This window comes from Python bivittatus, unplaced genomic scaffold, assembly GCF_059951505.1.
Source record: "Python bivittatus isolate LINGU-HERP-01145 unplaced genomic scaffold, Pbiv_v1 ctg000020_np1212, whole genome shotgun sequence".
NCBI classification, from domain to species: Eukaryota; Metazoa; Chordata; class Lepidosauria; order Squamata; family Pythonidae; genus Python; species Python bivittatus.
The window spans coordinates 107,092,995-107,111,817 of record NW_028277030.1 but is presented as its reverse complement, the minus strand read 5'-3'; the positions used below and the strand labels follow the sequence as shown (position 1 = coordinate 107,111,817).

General features: G+C 39.8%; 1 protein-coding gene across 4 annotated transcripts in view; it reads left to right on the top strand.

Moving 5' to 3' along the window:
* The first annotated feature begins 4,242 nt into the window (after positions 1–4,242).
* Positions 4,243–18,823, top strand: part of EPHX1 (epoxide hydrolase 1) — a 41,148-nt gene continuing 26,567 nt past the window's right edge. For 2 of the 4 annotated variants that reach the window (XM_088146116.1, XM_088146120.1), the window contains exons 1-2: positions 4,243–4,322; positions 17,609–18,046. The gene's annotated coding sequence lies outside the window, so the exon portion shown is untranslated. Of the gene's footprint in view, positions 4,323–16,180; positions 16,430–17,608; positions 18,047–18,823 lie in introns of those variants that run through there. The other 2 variants (XM_088146102.1, XM_088146110.1) reach the window with 2 other exon arrangements.

Sequence of the window (18,823 nt, the reverse complement as noted above, 5' to 3'; positions counted from 1 at the left end):
ACAATTGTTTCTTAAATCAAGCAATTTAAATCTAAATTTTCTACATATCCTGGTAAGTATTCATTTTCTCATTTATAAAACAGATAAAATCCTGCCAGTCCCAATGAAACAATGATTTCCCATTTCTTTTTTTAAGCATGTGAATGTTATCAGAGATATCTCAAGCAGGGCAATATACCAAATCTTATTGAACCATTTTTCCAGCAAAGATTATTCAGGTATTTGTGCTGGTGGGCAATGACTGACTTTGCTATTGTAAAAGAAAGATTAGGATCAATTCTGATATAAATCAAACCAAAAAAGTTAGATCATTAAATATTTGGACTGTGATACAATGTAATTTATTCATAAGCCTTTGCTCAAACTTTATAGCTGAAGAAAGTAATCATACATTTTTAAGAGATGGTCCCCAAATTCCTATCCTACAGTCCAACTTTAAGTTCCTTAAGCACTTAGCATCTGGCTAGATTGTAGGACCACTATTTAAATACTTTAAAATACAATTTTATTTCAAGGAATATCAACATAAAATGAGAAAGCTAAAATTATTACAGAGAGCCAGTTTGGTGTAGTGGTTAAGGCACCAGGCTAGAAACAGGGAGATCCTGAGTTCTAGTCCTGCCTTAGGCATGAAAGCCAGCTGGGAGACTTTGGGCCAGTCACTCTTTCTCATCCCTAGGAAACAGGCGATGGCAAACCACTATGAAAAACCTGTATAAATTATTCTTCAAGTTGTATTCATCTCAGGGTTGTTGGGGGAACCTTTGTCCTTAGCTTCTTAAAATTCCTGATTCCTTCAATTACATTTAAGAGTATATGCTAATAAAATAACAAAACATTTTAAAAAATCAAATGGCACCATTAATTAAAACATTCAGTTCCAACAGAACTAAAATTTGAGTTGCAATTAAACCTGAGAACCGTCTTATAAAATACAATCAAGAAAAAGCCAACTGAAGGGATCTCATTAACTCCAGATACTTGGAGAGGGGGCTGACAAAGCCCTTTAATTTTCCTGTTTCAATCACATTTTCAAAGTAGGTGTGAATAGAAGGTAAACTGACCTCCAAGTGCATGAATATCATCCTATTTTTTTGTTTGTGTAACTGCCATCCATGAATGAGCATTCTTAGCAATTAATGAAGACATGGCACAATGCCAGTAGCTGGGAGGAAGCAAATTAAGAGTTGAAAATAGGTCAAGAAGAAATGCAAGAAGCAAAGAATAGCAGGCCAAGAGGGGTCCAGCCACATCAACACTTTTCCTTAAGTCATAACAGAGCCATTTTGCAAATATTTGATACATATGAACAACCGCATTAATGTGTGTATAACACATGAAAGCGTGACTGTATTCCAGTCAATCAAGGTACATAGACCAATATCTACAGTATACACCACTGAAACCTGCGCTCTACCTTTGATAATAAAACAAATACAGTAGTTATAGGAGAACATGCTAAGAATGCTGCACAAGTCTTTTTCACAAACACTCCTCTGACTGCTGAATTAAATGAATTTTGTTATGTTGGTGTGTCTAGCTATTTGCCTAACAAGATGTATGAATGCTTTACCTGGTGCATATGATTCTAGATGGCTCACAACATTCCATACAAACAAAAGATAAAAACAGAAGTACTCTTCCCCCCCCGTGCACCAGACCAAACAGCCTCCCAGCAAAACCATCATCCTAGCCCAATGCTTGGGGAAGAGCCAGGTCTTCATGGCCCTCCAGAAGGCTAAAAGGGTAGGGACCACTACTAAAATCTGATTTAGTAGGGCAACTAGCAGCAGTGTTATATTTGAAGCAGTCAAATATCTGATGCTGTCTTGCTGCTTATTAAAAAATAGCTCAGTTGTGCTGATCCTGTAATTTTGTTCATCTTGGGGTATGCTTATGCTAAACTGTGGGACTGAATTTCCAGTAGGCAGGGCTGGCTTTAGGTTAAGCTTGAGTAGCTGAAGCTACAGCACCAAGGCTTTAAGGGTGCCAATGTTGCCCCTCCTTCCGAATCATTCTAAAAATGTAAATCAGCCAGAGGTGGTGCCATCAGTCAATGTGGCCTAGAGCACCATATACCTTTGAGCTGGCACTGCTGACAGGCTTTTGATTTCCTCTGCCATACTTGTCATTAGAGAGCCTTTTGAATAACGCCCTATTCAAGCTACTGAATATTGAGCATCTTGTCCCACATTATTACTGTGTACTGTAGATATAGGCTTCATTGTCTCCTTTGTAAGGCCAGGCTGGCTACTACTGATAGGGCACAATTGCTGGCCTAGTTTCCTGCTGTGCAGAGGCTTTTAAACACCCAGAAACCATACTGTAAGCTCTAAAATAGGCGTATACTATACTGGAAAATTAATTTTTCCCCAAATATTTATGAATTGGGTAAAAGTGGGGAGGGGGGGTCCGCTTGCACCCACAGAGAAGAAGATGCTATGTGAATGGGTAGAAATGCACTTGGCTGCTGAAAAGAAGGTATGCTTTTGAAGATTAATCTTTTCTTTGGAGGGTCTGTTTGCTGGGTGAATTTAACCCTTTTTGGGTTAAATTGGGCTTTCTTTCCTACCAGTTACCTCTTCCCTGTTCCCTTCTTTCTCCTACCTTTCCTGTCCAGCTATCTCTTCCCCTTTCTCTGTTTCCAACATCGGCTATTTCTGCTGGAGGGAAGGGAAGGGAGTGCATGTATGTTGGTATGAGAGAGTAATTTATGTCCAAGAGAATGATCATTATATGTAAATAGGGATCAATTAATTTGATACATTTTGTAAATCTGTTATTCAGTTAATATGAACTTAGTTTCTTGTTCTAACCCTGCCTTTGGTGGAGGAGGGTTGTGGCTTTAGACATATTATGTACACATGCACACACATGTATGCATAATTATATACAAGCATATATCACCCATATATTGAGCAGGAGAGCGGGGAATCTCCAGGACTGGTTTTCGCTGGATATGGCAACTTTAAATTGACAAAGTAAAGAAGCTTGGCATTGCACAAGCTTTTTGCTGGTGTTTAAATTGTTTTCTTAATCCACTCTTAATGTTGTGACTCATGTTAAATTCAGGTTCTTGCTTTAGATAAAGAACTACATCATTAAAAAAAGAGAAAGAAACACTGATGACCCCTTCCCAACCAGGCAAAAAAAACCAGGGATGTCCCAGGGGAAGGGGTGGGAGTAAAAAATGACAAGATGGCAACCACAACTGTGCAGCTGAAGCCTCAATGCTTTTTTATGTGTGTGTAAGACAGATGCCCTGGAAAAATCCTAGAAAATCTGCCCCACCCACATGTTCGTCATTGTCCACTCTGCACCAAAAAATGTCCGCTTCTGCTGAATTTCAATGTATCTAGAAAGCAACAAGTTTGGGAAAGCTATTGCGGAGCAAATTGTCTTCTGAATATCCCAGACCACTGTGAAGCCACTGTTTCTTTACTTGATGAATACTCATTTCATGTGATTACCTCTGCTAACAAAATACATGCTTTTGAAAAAAAATATTCTACTAGCTGTTCAAAAGAGTGGAGACAATGCTCTAGAAATAGGTTTACGTGAATGCTAATATATCTAGTTTCCTCAGCACTGAACTAATGCTAAGTCACACTCCTGGAACACATCTCCCACTCAGGCATCTCTCCCCCTACTTCTTGCCCCCAGGACTGGCATAATATAAAGTGGATTATTCATAGTTTTCCAGTCTAATTTATAGGGCAAGTTTGTAATATTGGTAACATGTAAATGTGCTTCTTTACCTTTTCTTGTACAGACGCAAGATAATGATTCGAATCCCAATGCTAAATGAGGATTTGTAGATTTAGCAAAACAGAAACAAGATTTATTTTAGATCCCTTGTTTTGCCTCTTCCATTTCTTCCCCGTCCTTGCTTTTTCTCCCCCTCCTTCCTTTTTCCACCTTTTCATCAAAGATGCCCCAAGACCTTTTGCTGCCTGCGGCGAAGGATAAAATGATACTAATTTCCTGCTTCACGTATAGATGTGAACTGGGCTGTGCAGTTAGTGGGACAGTATTACAGGGAGCTTAGGACAAGCCCTGCCCTGCCGTCCAACACCTTCAACATCAGCGAGCTTGTGAGAAACAAGCGAGCAGGTGGACCTGTCCTGCTGTCGGCGCCGCGGACTGAAGCACGAGTTTCTTAAGAACTACGTTTCCCAGACGTCTTTGGGGCACATCGTAGATTTAAGCTCGCCATGGTGGGCGTGGTTTGGAGCTGCTAGGTGGGAGGTCCCGTCCTGTTTTTGTAAGCGGGGTCGATGAGATCGGGGGTTCCTGCAGAGCTCTCAATTTATAATGAAAATGTAAGCCTTCCATGTGCTGTACATTCATCTCTCTTCTGTGTTGATTCCTTCCACACTGACAACATTCACACCGCTCGCCAACAGCCTAGGCAGCCGCGAGGTGTCTTTTCGATCGTGGAAAGGAGCTTCGTAACTTGCTCAGGCAAGGGGGGCGCGGGAGAGACTTCGGCATATCGATGGGATAACCCATTTCCCGCTGGCTTTTCCTACGGAATACTATTAATTGGGAGACAACGGAACATGGCGTAGGCATCTGAGCCGTGTCACGAGCGCCTTGAACGATCCCGTCTGAAAAGACTGGCCTTTTCTTCCCGATACGTGTTTCTGCCATTTACACGATTTTGTGTTTAGGTTTATGCTCTTGAACCTCACAGCTTGTGCAAGCAAGTACTGTACTATATGCAAGTTGTAAAGCAGCCGTAGCAGAACTAGGGGTTGAAAAAGTCGCAGCCTCCCTCTTTGCGGTCATTGAGATTTAAGATTTGCTTAAGGAATCTCGGGAGAGTTTCAGAGTGTGGAGACAAATGCTTTCAAACAAATAAACCCAAAAACCCAAGCTGTAGGTCCCGTGAAGTGGCGGTTTAAAAAACTTTACATTGTAGATGGGGATCTCAAGTTGGAGATGTAGGAATCGCCAGCATCCACTAAAACTATCACCCCGAATCTATCTTTTGTGCATTGGGTCACTGTAGTTCCTATTAAGGCTGTTACTTTTTGATGTTCTGTTTTGTATTTTAACCCTGCCACCCCCAAATTCGGTGGTTCTGAGAAATCCTTCTCCTATTTGAGGAGGTGTAGGAGAAGAGATGGCGGGAGAAATCTGGTATGGAAAGCATGTGCAAGAATATTCCTCTTCCCCCAGGGGATTGGAAGGAGATGAAAAATGTTGCCTTCATAGCCTGTGAGATACTGCAGTCTTTTGAGGTGTTTTGTGGATGCCCTGACAACAGCAATCCTGCAACAGAAAAACTTCAGAAAGAACCATAGCTTGTAGCTGCATGATTGCACCTGGCAAAACCTTGGCACTTTTTACTTGGACTCAAACTCAAAGAAAATGAGTATTGAGTTTACTTTGCATGCTTATTGATACAGCCAGCCTCCGATGACTCTCATATGAGCAATTTTTTTTGCTTTTTTTTTTGTGTGCATATTTTCACTTAGTCTTTCAGCACTTTTTTGTTCTTTTTTGTTCTTGGACTCAGCTGATGGCAACCTAACATCTCCATGTGTTTCTGAACTTACTGTCTGAAGACAACTTGTGTGGGATAGGGAGTAGAGTGTCAGTTTAGGACTGGGGGTTTCAGAGGCCATGAAACTCATTGAGGGACTGTGGTCATTATCTTTCAACCTAACTTGCCTTGCAAGGTTGTTTGGAAAATTAAACGGGGATCATGTACCTACAGCTTGAGTCATTCAGAGAGGGCAGAGATCAGGCAGCGACAACAAAGAAGGATCCGCAAAGCTGGGGGTCTCTAGGTGCCGTCAGAGCCTTAACAGGTCCCAGAAAATAAATATGTCTGATGCAGGTCCAGACTGATCTGTTCCATTCTCTGACTGTTCTCAGGCTTTAATTGTCTGAATCAAGTTGTCACTGGAATACGATGCAGGTGTTCAATTTCCATGGAAACTGACGGGTGACAATAGTTGCTTTTCTACAATTGGAAGACATTTAGACAAAGTGAAGGGAAACATTTGAAACCATTTTTCTGGCTGTTTGGGATCATGTGTATGTTGTTACTGAATAATTTATTCTGTTGCCAAAAAATGGTTTCCATTATATGCAATATTGGCTATGCCTCTCTCACAACACAAATATTAAATTAACCAATTCAATAATTATAAAAATTAAAACAAAAATTCAAATATTTATTCAGCTAAAAATCTAAAATCAGTATATGTGGGTAAACTATCTACACAAGGACATATACTTTTAATCTTATAAACTGCCCTGAAATCAATTCTGATGAAAGGCAATGTCACGCTTCAAATAAATAAATACAACCTGTACATATAGTTTGGACATTGTTTTAAAGAACAAAGAAAACTTTAATCATGTGAATTCTCATCTTGAAATGATCCCCAATGAATATATTGGGACTTATCTGAGTAGACCATTATAAGATTGCTCTGCATGTCAAATTCAAAGAAATGATAAGGTTCTGCTTGCTTTCAGGAAGAAACAGAGATGCGAACCAAACCTTTTGAAGGGAGCGGACTTCTGTAGCCAAGGTCACAGCTATGGTGATCTGTATCATTTATCTTCCAGTAGAATTTTTAATTCTGTGTTTGACAGAACTTGCAATTGGTATCCTTTCATTATTGGTTCAGTAGCCATATATATTTCTCTGAAGTGAGTACACATATATGACATACGTGCCATTTGTCAGTATTACACATCAAGAACCACCAATCCAACTTGCACAGTAGTTGGAAGCTGTTGATCAGTTTCTTCCAATTCTGGTACACAAGGTCCTTGTTGACATTATCCAGGCATGATGTTTAGAACTGCACTTTGCCCTTCCCAAGACTGTTAGGTGATTAAATGATTATGGTTTTTCTCATATTTCTTTCTCCCTCAGTTGCTACTGTGAGGCTAATGCAAGAGGCCAAGCTAAATCCATTTTCATTTATAACTTTCTGGGAATTATTAGGGTAAGGACAGAGACCGAATTAGAACATGGAAATAACACATTAGTTTGGTAGGGATTAATCCTGTTTTTTCCTATTGTGCATGAATTAAATTACAGAGCTATAGAGTTACTTCTGTTGGAAGTCTGCCACTCATACTTTTGGGCTTCCTGTAACTTGGCCACAGTTCAGAAAATTTAGAAAAGAGTGCTTTGTTCTTTTAGCAGGGCACAAGAGTGAGAAAAGGTAAATCCATGGGTGTTCAGGTAATCCTTTTCTCTAAAGCAGAGTGGATAAGTTATATTGGAAAAAATAAAGTTGTGTGTACTGAGTTGCACGCAAAAGTTTAAACAATCCAGGTTAAATTGTATGCTTTAGTGAATAGAGGTTGGTATAATCTCAGTTTCCTACAAAATTAGATATTACATCTTTCCGAAGATGTGAATGCATATTTATTGTTTTGTGGAGTTGTTTATAGGTGCAAAATAAAAAAACAGTGAACATGGCAGGTATACAAATTTAACAAAGTATTAACTGAAAGAGTACCCATCTTTGTAACATCTCCTTTGGAGAAATAATAGCTACCAAACATTTCCTGTAGGCAGCAAAGGGTCTTCTTGTTTTTTGGATTTTTTCCCCACCCTTCCTTGAAGAAGTCTTTGGCTCAAAAATATTCTCAGGTTTCCTTGTTTACATGTTTGAGATCTTCCCAAATATTTTCAATAATTTTGGAGTCTGTGGACTGTTAAGTCCATTCCAAACTTTTTGTCTTTCCTTTTTTGCCATGCTTGATGTGAAGGTATTGTTTGGATTGTTGCCTTGCTAACATATCAGACATCTTTTGAGCTTTTCCCCTTTGAATCTGGATCACTACTACCGTATCTCTAAAAGAAAGTATTGTCTGAACGAATATGGAATATGATGTACTAGTTGATAAAGAAAATTGCACATTTTCAACAGCTCTATTCATTATTACAAGCATGTTTATGATGCAAAGGGTTTGTAGAATTATCTAAACAAAATTCAATCAGTTTTACAAGTACTTCAACACAAAGATGTTTCTCAGCTCAGAATCATTCTTGATGACCACTCTAAATATCCAGAGGATAGTGCATGAAGTCTACAGTCAGTTTATATACAATTAATACAATGAGAATTTTATTTGCAAGGATCATCTGAACAAGTTCTAAGTGATAATGCCTGTCAGTTCATTTCTGAATAACTTAAGCCTTTATGAAAAAAATGTTACTAGTCATATTACTCAGCTCCATATTACACAGCTACAAATGTCTTGGTGAAAAAAATATTACAAATATACAACTTTGCAGTCAATGGAACATGGCAATTATTTATTTATTAAATTTATATGCCACCCAAAACATTTAAAAACAAGTAACAATACAAGAAACAGAAAACAAAGAAACAGAGATGGCAGAGAAAACAAATCCAGATGAGAATAAGGAGACGGAAGAAAAGGGGTATCAATCACCCTCACCAAAGGCCTGGGCAAAAAACCACGTTTTCAGGACTTTTCAAAATACCAGTAGGATGGGGACTGTTCAAATCTTGGGGAGAACCTTATTCCAGGATAATGGAATCACTTCAACACAAATGACTAGATGTTTGCTTTCCTGCTGAAATTCTTTTTGATTTCTTGGACACTATGTTTGATTATGACAGTGTCACTACCAGCAAATCAGTGGTGAGTGAGCTTCTCACTGTAGATTGATACATTTATTTCCCCAGTTGAGCCCTCTGAATATTTCTTCAAGAGCCGTTCTGAAGAGCTTTGAGGAGATTGTATAATCTTGTTGATACACCTTAATGTATTGGGATGTTGACTAGCTGGTAAAAGAGAGTGATATCAGTTGAGGAGCCTTCATTTATTGATTACCTCAGCCAGGCAGAGTTCTCATCAATGCCTTGATTTCTCAAGACATTTACCATCCTATTCCTTTCTATTCTGTCAAATGCTTTTTCGTAGTCAGCAAACACAAGGCAAAGAGAGATGTGGATTTCTTGTGCTTATTCCTTCAGCTGGTTAATTGTGTGAAGTGGTTGACAGTTGAGTATTAAAACCATCTACCACTCATGGTGCTCATCTAATTTTTTAAATATTCTGTTTATAATAACTAAAGTGAAGAGCTTATAGGTTGAAGAGAGAAGGGAGATTGGGCAGTAGTTGGCAAACTTTTCTGGGTCACTGTTTGTGATGGAATGTTGTTATCAAGGCCACACTCAGGGAGATAAGTGTTTCCTTAGCCCCCAACAGGAGTGTGGGAAGTTTAAGAAGATGAGACTGGCACCACTCTAAGGAGTGCACATTGTTGTGGTTTGCTGGCTTGGGAACTGAGGTTCAGTCTGGAGAGATTTCTGTCTTGAGGTAGAAGCTAATAAACGCAACAGAACTGTATTTGCATTGTCTTGTGGAGTTCTTTGTTGTCAAGTACAGCCCAACAACATTTCTGCCTTTTATCTTCAGTTTGAGAGTTACAAGACATGGGGCAACTATTTCTAGTGACTGTATGTTTTGTGTATAATGCTTAGCAACAATGAACCCAACTCCATCTCTGTGGAGCCTTTGCCTGCATCAGGTATATTTTGTCACCATTATTATTCCATTTGTTGTGTGTTTTGATTGATGCCTTTGCTCTGCTCAGACCAGTGATATCATACTTCATTTTTGCGAGTTCTTCTGTGTGATGTTTTTAGCATGCAGCTCCAAATCCCTCCTAAGGTTGTAGGAGAGAATCCAGAATTTGGTCTGGGGTAGCCTCTTGGAACTTTTTGTGTTCTACATGTTAATTGGAATGAAAGAAGCATCCAGTCTTCCAGCTTTTTCCAGCTGATGTTTTGCCTGCCATCTGCGGTAGAGGGTCTGTGTCAGATTCAGCCGGCGCGGCACTGCTAGGGACTTGCCCAGCCACGCTGAGTCTGTTCCACCGCCCGAGCACAAGCAAAGGAAAAAGGGGAAGTGGGAAATCCGCGAACTGATTAATGGGTCAGCTGGGACCACAACTAAAACCGCAGAGTGGATATTTTGTATCGGTGCCAATTAGCCTCGGGCGCAGTAGACAAAGGGTTGAGCAGCGGCTCGCGGCAAAGCAATCAGCGCGTGATTGGGAAACCCCGGCTTTGTGCGCAACAGAAAGAACCAATGAAGACCACGACCACGACAGCGGGGTAGAGCAATCAAGAGACAAAAGAACTGAACTGAATCTGACATTTTGGCGAAGGGGGGAATTACTGAGGGTGATTTGTAAGATAGCAACGGAGCAAAGCGCGGGAACGGGGGGACTATAAATTGTATCACAAGATGTGCCAAGCCAGTCCTGGCTTTGTCTGTAATTACGTACATTACGCTTGAGTAAACTTCTTTGTTGAACACACGTGTCACAAGAGTTTCTCTAGACAAATGGGGTAAACCTTACAGTTTGTACTCAGCCTCTTGTGATGCTGGTGCCCAACTGGCTTTCCTTGTGCCTAGAACCTGCCATAGGATATTTCCTACTCCTACCTAAAGGATCCTATAGAAGACCTAATAAATGGCTGCCAGTGATGATCACTCTGCGGCATATGGGTTTTGTGATCAGGCTGGCTGTTGCTGAGCTGGGATGAGTCAGCAAAGAAAAAGACAAGAAGAGGCTCAGGTATGGCCTCACAGTGCAGCTGTCTCGTCATGAAAAGCTGGGAGGGAGGAGGTGGAGGTGGGAGTTGGTAGCTAAGCAACAAAATAGATGGTCACTAGCAAATAGATCCAGGGGAGAGAAAGTTACAAACTGGGAACTTTGGGCACTGTGCTATAAATAGATCTGTTTTTTCCCTAATTCCTATAAATTTACCTGTATATACTAAAATAATCATTAAAAAACCCTTCACCTCTGAAGCAATTGCTCTCTGTAAAAGCATACAGCCCCCCAGCCTTAGAAGAACCCTCATGCACACACTGACACAGTGCTCAGGTTTTGCAGTTACATAGTATAGTGTTTCTCAACCTTGGCAACATTAAGACGCCTGGACTCCAACTGCCAGAATTCCCCAGCCAGCACTGAAGTCCAGGCATCTTAACGTTGCCACGGTTGAGAAAAACTGACATAGCAAAAGAGGCAGGGACATTTTGGTATCATCACACTAACCAATCGCAACACAGTGATCACACCTTTGTTGAATCATGAGCACAGAGCATATAAAGTCCGCTTGCACCACATTGGTATCTCATCCTAAACCTTCAACTGAGGGGACATTTCCTTAATATACCTGCAAAAAACAAGGTACTGTACATAGAGACAACCCATACAGAGGGAGACATTCCTCAAGAAACAGAAAACAAGGGTACTACCCAGGACTCAGAAAGAGAATATGGAACACCTAATTTGTGAATAATCTGCAAAAAGGAACAGGAAACTGACATGCAATTTGTGTGGGTGTGTGAATGTGTGCATGTATTATGTGCATTTAAAAAGAGAGAATATGTTCTTCTCCATTCTTCCCCTGGGTTCCTTGAGGAATTGTTGTTTTGTATTCTTTCTGTTTGCATTTTGTTTCTTGTTAAATCTTCTCTTGTTTTAGTACTGTACAGTTGCCTGCGTTTTCTTCAGATCCTCCATGAGGAATGACTTAAATGCATGTCTTTGCCCAGTGGTGATCTTAATGCAAAGTAATATATTTTGCAAATCTTATTATGTGTTTTATATATCCAAGCTGAGGACATTGTACTGGGGGCCTTTGTGTTTTATACTGTTTTCTCAATATCAGTCTATTTCTTAGTAACACGTTCTAATCCAACATTTGATTATAGCTGCAGTTTGTGTGTGAAGTATGCTTTGCTATTAGAATATTTATTATTGTTTGCTTATTTATTTCCACTGACACAACTTTCCCGAACAAATCTGCTTCTGAATGTGTTGGATCATAACTCTCAGTATCCCAAGCCGCTGTCTGCCGCTACAGATTATGATGACTGTAGTCAGATTCCTAAGAACGCCAGGTGGGGAAGGTTTTCTGTAACTGTTGCTTCCATTTCTTTGAATAGAGATTCACAGAAACCAACTTGTATGTGGGTCTGTTTACAGGCAGTAGCATATAAATCAATACCCAGAGAAAGTGACATCTTATTTTGTTATATACACTCTTTTCTTTCTCAATATGCTTTGTTAACGAGTGTTCGTTGTTGTTGTTCAGTTGTTAAGTCGTGTCCGACTCTTCGTGACCCCATGAACCATATCACGCCAGGCCTTCCTGCCCTTCACTGCCTCCCTGAGTTTGCTCAGTTTCATGCTCATTGCTTCAGTGATGCTATCTAACCATCTCATCCTCTGCCATCCCCTTCTCCTTTTGCCTTCAATCTTTCCCAGCATCAGGGTCTTTTCCAAAGAGTCCTCTCTTTGCATTAGGTGACCAAAGTATCTGAGCTTGAGCTTCATTATCAATCCTTCCAATGAGCAATCAGGGTTGATTTCCTTTAAGATTGACTGGTTTGACCTCCTAGCAGTCCAGGGGACTCTTAAGAGTCTTCTCCAGCACCACAGTTCAAAGGCATCAATTCTTCGGCGCTCAGCCTTCTTTATGGTCCAGCTGTCACAGCCATACATTACTACTGGAAAAACCATAGCTTTGACTATGCAGATCTTTGTCGGCAAGGTGATGTCTCTGCTTTTTAATATGCTCTCTAGGTTTGCCATAGCTTTCCTCCCAAGGAGCAAGCGTCTTTTAATTTCATGGCTGCAGTCCCCGTCTGTGGTGATCTTGGAGCCCAAATAAGTGAAGTTTGTTACTGCTTCCATTTCCACTCCTTCTATTTGCCAGGAATTGATGAGTCCAGATGCCATGATCTTAGTTTTTTTAATGTTGAGTTTCAAGCCAGCTTTTGGACTCTTCTCTTTCACCCTCATCAAAAGGCTCTTTAGTTCTTCTTCACTTTCTGCCATTAGGGTGGTATCGTCTGCATATCTGAGGTTGTTGATGTTTCTCCCTGCAATCTTAATTCCGGCTTGTGATTCTTCCAGCCTGGCATTTCTCATGATGTACTCTGCATATAGGTTAAATAAGCAGGGTGTTCAGGGTTTAGTAATTTTGTGGCCTAATTGAAGAAGCTTTACAATACAGGTATATATTTCCTCAGGCTGAAGCACACAATTCTTGAGATTTACTGGGTTTGTGTTTTGTCATTTTTTTTCCTCTGTAGGACTCCAATTAAAATATAATGTGAATATTACTGTTAACAGAGAAACAGGTCTTCAGAATCCTATCTATCTTTTGATTACTCTAAACTACTATAGTTGCGATAATAACATTTGGATGCAGATATAATAGGGTGTTTGCTATTGTAGTGTAATGCTGTTTTTGTTCAATTCATAGATGTGTAGTGGATTGCAACACTTGTATATGCAATTTGTGCTGCTGGCAATGGATTAGTTGTGATTAAAAATTGCTGAATCAGGAATCTTAAAAGTAGTTGCTTATTTCACAATATTTCTAGCCCACCCCATTTCTAGTGGATTCTGGGCGGGGTGCAACAAAGCAAACAACATTTTTAAAAGTGTACAAAATTAAAATAATAACCACCCCCTCCACCCCAAGTCAACAGTAAGCATCACAGGTGCCCATGAAGCTAAAATAACTAAACTAAGGGCTGAATGCTCACTGGAATAAGATTGGTTTGCTTTGCTTATAGAAAGCCAGCAAGGTTGGGGCCAACCACACACCTGTAGGGGGAAATTATTCTGCAAAGTGGGGAACTGTGCAGTATATTTTTAGAGGAGCCTTTTAGGACCATATTCAATCTTAATATCATGCTTTTTCTCCTCAGGTTTTTTTTTTCCAGCTGGATATTGAAAAGAATTCCTAACACATAAGCCACTGTTGTTCAATTGTTAACATATCTATATGTTATACATGTGTCAGTGTCTCACGCACACATACAAAGGGGGCTTTGATCATGTTGCAGTGACTGCAGCCTTGTCATTTTTTGTACGCACACTTCACAGGGGCCACTGCTTAAAAGGAGGAAAATACAGATACTTGCTATGGCCCCTGGTAAAGGGGCTGGAAAGAATTCCAGAAGCCCTGCCCTGCATGTTTTCCCTACTTTGTTATTCTTCCCCACTGAATGGAATGTTGAACACAAATAAATGAAGAGGCCTGAGGATTCTGTCTGTCTATCAACATAATAACGCTTTCAAGCTGAACAGCGGGACCAAATTTTGTTGACAAGAGAAGCCAGCAAAGGAAAGATTGAGCTTGAAAATGTTTGACCAGCGGCTACAGAGGAAAAAAAATCCCCCAGCGCATCCTTATGGGAGATAGTTGGGTAGCTGCTTAGAAGGTTACCAACACCTCCATACTAAGCCCCCTCCCCTCCGTCTTTCCTGGCCACATAAGCCGGTGCATTGCTGTTTCTAAAGGCTTGGAAAGAATTCCAAAAGCCATGCTTTGTGTGCTTTCCCTACCAAGTGATGTAACATTTATCTATCCAATTCACATGGCTGCCCATCTCAACAAGTGACTCTGGATGGCAAACAGAATTAAAATAAAATAACAATTAGAAAAATTAGAAAAATTAAAATACAAAGCAGCCAAGAAACATCAAGCCCAAGTCACTAACACAACCAAGAAGTGGGTCCCTGCACACTGTCTGCGCCCCAGGCCAGGGCACAGAACCAGGTCTTGCTGGCAAAGGCCTGGCATGAGGGAGTATACTTCATGCTTCTGTAGCAAAAAGTAGCAGATACAGGAGTATAGCAGAGCTTTTTTCATGAGCTATTAAGTGCAGGCATTTTTAGGCAAGATCACAAAAAGCCATTTGTGCAAAAAGCACTGCTGCATATGGAATGTAGGACATTAGTCTTACCATCTTTTCTCAGCCTAATCTACTTCACTGAGTTGTCAGGACAGATTGTGGAAAAACTATGTACATCACTCTGTAGGTGAAGGGCAAATTGAAAATACAATAAATAGCCTTATGCAATGGGTTGCATTCAGGCTAAGTTACTAGAACCAAAACTTAAATCAATGGGGCAAACTAATCATGACTTAAGTCCCACTGCTATAAATGGAAACTGTTTAGCTAATTTCATCCAAATCCATTAGTTTTGAATTACAACCCTCCCTCCCTCCCTCCCTCCCTCTGTTCCTTTTCATTTCACTGACCACTTTTCTTTTTCTTTTTTTGATTGATTAAATCCTCAAGAGTAATTCAAGGAAGAAAGGCTAGCTTTTAATGGTATTAGACACACCCAGTGAATAGGCTTCTACATGTCGCTGTTGTAACAGTTGGCACGTGATTTTGTATGAAGTTTAACACAAATTATTGGCCAGGTTCCTAGGAATGTTGGCATTCTCCAATATTATTCTCCCATGCCAAATAGCAAGGAGGCCTTCAGAAAGAGTTTGGATATTGCACGAGATCTTCTGTACAGAGAAAAACAAGTCAGAGATCCACTGGGCAGGTCCAGCCTCCAGCTCAGTTGCATGCGTTGTTTTTTTCCCCCTTTGTTTTCTGGGTTTCTGAATATATCGTTCATTTATGTGGTTACCATTTGCAGTACTAGCTTAGGTTGGGTCTTTTTGATAGAAAACAATAAATCTTCAAAAGAGGGAAATAATTTTGCTTTTCTACTTTCTAGCTTCTACTTCTAGGTGGAACTAATTTTCCTTTTCCACCAGTCATTTTTCTCCCCTTTCTTGGGAAGCCATTGGGTTCTGTTATGAATGTCTTGAATAGTGGCATTAGAAAAAAGGAGGTGGGAATCAGTCCCTCAACTAAAATGCTGCAGATAGGATCCAAGCCAGTGAAAGGGCATAAGAAACACTAATCCCTCAGTGAGGAATGCTGGTTAGGCTTCCTGAGTTCCTACTGACAGGCAGACTTCTAATAATCATAATGTTGAGACTTGAGAGCAAAAGGCAGGAAGATAGAGATTTCTTGGAGGAAGATAAACTTGAGAAGAAAAGAAAAATAGAGACAGAGCTGAAAAAGGCAAACTTGATATGTTTGAGAGGGAGAGAGAAAAGAGACCAAGCCAGACAGTTCAGCTGGTGAGGCATGGAAAAAGCAGGGATTTTATTTGGAATGAGATGGGAGCAGAAGGATTGTTTCTGGTGGGACTACAAAAATCAAATCCTGAAAAAAATGGAAGAGGAACAGTCCAGGAGGACATTATGACATGAGCAAGGAGGTCTGTTAGATCAGGGAATGTTAATGAACGTGGGGAGGGAGTGCTTTTGAAGGAGGTGTTTTCACTAGATCAAAGTTAATAACGTTCTTCAAGGTTAGGTTTTAAGAAAATTATCCACAGTGTCATTGGATGTATTTTCTCCCTTTAATTTTTTCCTGGTTTTTTGGCGGGGGGCAGTGTGGCAGAAAAAGCAAGCACCTACCAACCTTCATCCTTTGTGTCCAGGTAGAAGCCTCCATGGCACCACATTTATTGGAAGAAAGACTGCAACTGGGGAGGAAGAGTCTCACAGAGCTCCCCCAGGTCAGCCCAGTCCCCAAACAACCAGGAAAGGGCACTCCAAATCTCTGGAAGGGAGGCAGGAGAAGGGGCCTACACTTGCAATGCTTGTTTCCATGTGAAAGATGGAATCACCTTCCTTTTTTGTTGATGCATAATTGATAATATGGGACCAAATCTGATGTGTGGGAACCGCCTTTAATACCATTTCCTGCAGTGAACAGCAACAGCAAACTGAACTTCTTGTTTAATTAGCTTCTCAGCTTGATTTCTCAAATTTGCTAGCACTGACCTTTCCTAAGGTGACTGAAGTGTCACATGGCCATATTTTGACCATGAGTGCATAAAAACAGGAATTTGATATTCTTTAAAACAGTAAGAAATGCAGCATTGTGATTTTTGTTTTTTAAGAACATCATATTTACCATCAGTGCAAAATCAAGCCACTCCATTCATTCTGTGAAACAACTCCAGGAAGACTCTACTCTAACTCAAGAGAGCCTGTACACCAAAATACCTTAAGAATAATGCCTTCCCTGAAGAATATTTATTTGAAATAATAATAATTCATAATTCCCAAGATATTAGTGTTTGTTGAAATGTGAAATCCAATAAAATATAATCCTCACTTTGCTTATATTTTAAAAATTCTCTAAATTTAATATTAAGGAAACCCAATCTTTGTGCATATATTAAAGGCAATTATGGAATATTTTACACAATCTCAGAATGTTTCAGTGTTTTGTTTGATGTGCATTGAAATAATGTAGCTGGGCTTCATTTTATTAACATTAGATTCCAGATTTATCCAATAATATTTAATAGGTCTATGCATTGCTTCCTTAGAATGCACAATAGTGTGTGAATGCGGTATCTGTTGACAACTCATTAAAGTAGCTGCACCTGTTTCCAAGATCACCTAGTTGCTTTAATGAGTTGCCAACAGGTACTGCATTCACACTCTCACAGGCTCTGAAGTAGCTTTTCAGAACTGAACTTGAAGCATTTCACAGTCCTAATTTTTAAATCCATATAAGGTGGAGATGATTGATTTTAATGATTGAAATCTCCAACCTGTTTCTAAGGCTGGAAGATACTGAAATTATATTAGGAAAGCCATGTAGAATCTACTGAATATGATAGGATAAATTCCTAATAAGTGAGATGTTTTTGCAGATTATACATTGTTTGTCCTTATTCTAGAGGGAAGTAGTCTGCAAGTTGAAAAAATATCCTGAAAGAGGGCAACAGCATATTTTCTATTGGATCTCTTTCTTCTGAATATAATAGCCATCCAGTGCTGAGTGCCAAATGTGAGTATCATCACATCACGTTTCAGTGATGGTTATTTCATCATATTTGACTTCCATTTTGAATCTTCCATTTCTAATCTAATTTCCCATACTCTCTGTGCAACTGTACAAACACCTGAGGTTTTCAGCGTTATCATCTCCTGGCATCTCTGTTAGAGTGTCCTGCCAAACTGCATTTTATCTTCCCTTGGCCTGTTCATAGAGGAATTGCTGTGATGAATAGCACAGATGTTACCCAGAAAGCAAACTGGTGAGGCTATTCCCTGCCAACACCTCTAACCACCAGTATGTGTATGTGTGTGTGCGCGCACGCATGCGCGCAAAGCAGGTGAGTTTACTTCCAAACCTCACCCCAGACATAAAGATCCTCAGCTACAGATACCACCCCTCACATTCTTTAAAAATTCTATGCAGTCTTGCCTAAGAAGTCTTGTAATAACACTGATCTTAAGGCCTGTTAATTTGCTTTCTGGCATGCCTGTTTCCTATTTAATTGTTTTAATGAAATGATTTTTTAAAATTTAAAATGAGATAGGACAGGGGCTTAGTAGATTCCAGAGGTGGTACCGACTATGTTGCCCACCCTAATTGTTTCCTAAATTTGGTACCTGAGAAAAGTTCATCAGAATTATTCAATCAGCACAGTGCCCAGATTTATAGCTATTTAAGTCATAATGTGCTCTGTTTGTTTGTATGCATGCAGTCATTGTGATTTGTAAATTATGCTTTATGGTGTTATGTAAGGTGTAAGCCTAGCCCTTATAGTTGAATAGACCATAGTTAAATCAAACCTAGACTTAGTACAATGTGGACACCCAGTCTATAACTATTAAATATGTTACCAATTTTATGAAACATTAACTGGGTTTGCATGTTCCTAAGCCACCATTAACCACCATCTCTTAAATAAAGAACAGTTGGCTGCATTCATACAACTCATTCATTCGTTCATTCATTCATTCATTCATTCATTCATTCATTCATTCATTCATTCATTCGATTTACATAATTCAAAACCAGATCATATTATACCTGAACAAAATGTATGATCCCGATTACTGTGCTTCTGGAAACTGAAAATTTTCTTTAAAAAAAAAAATGTAGT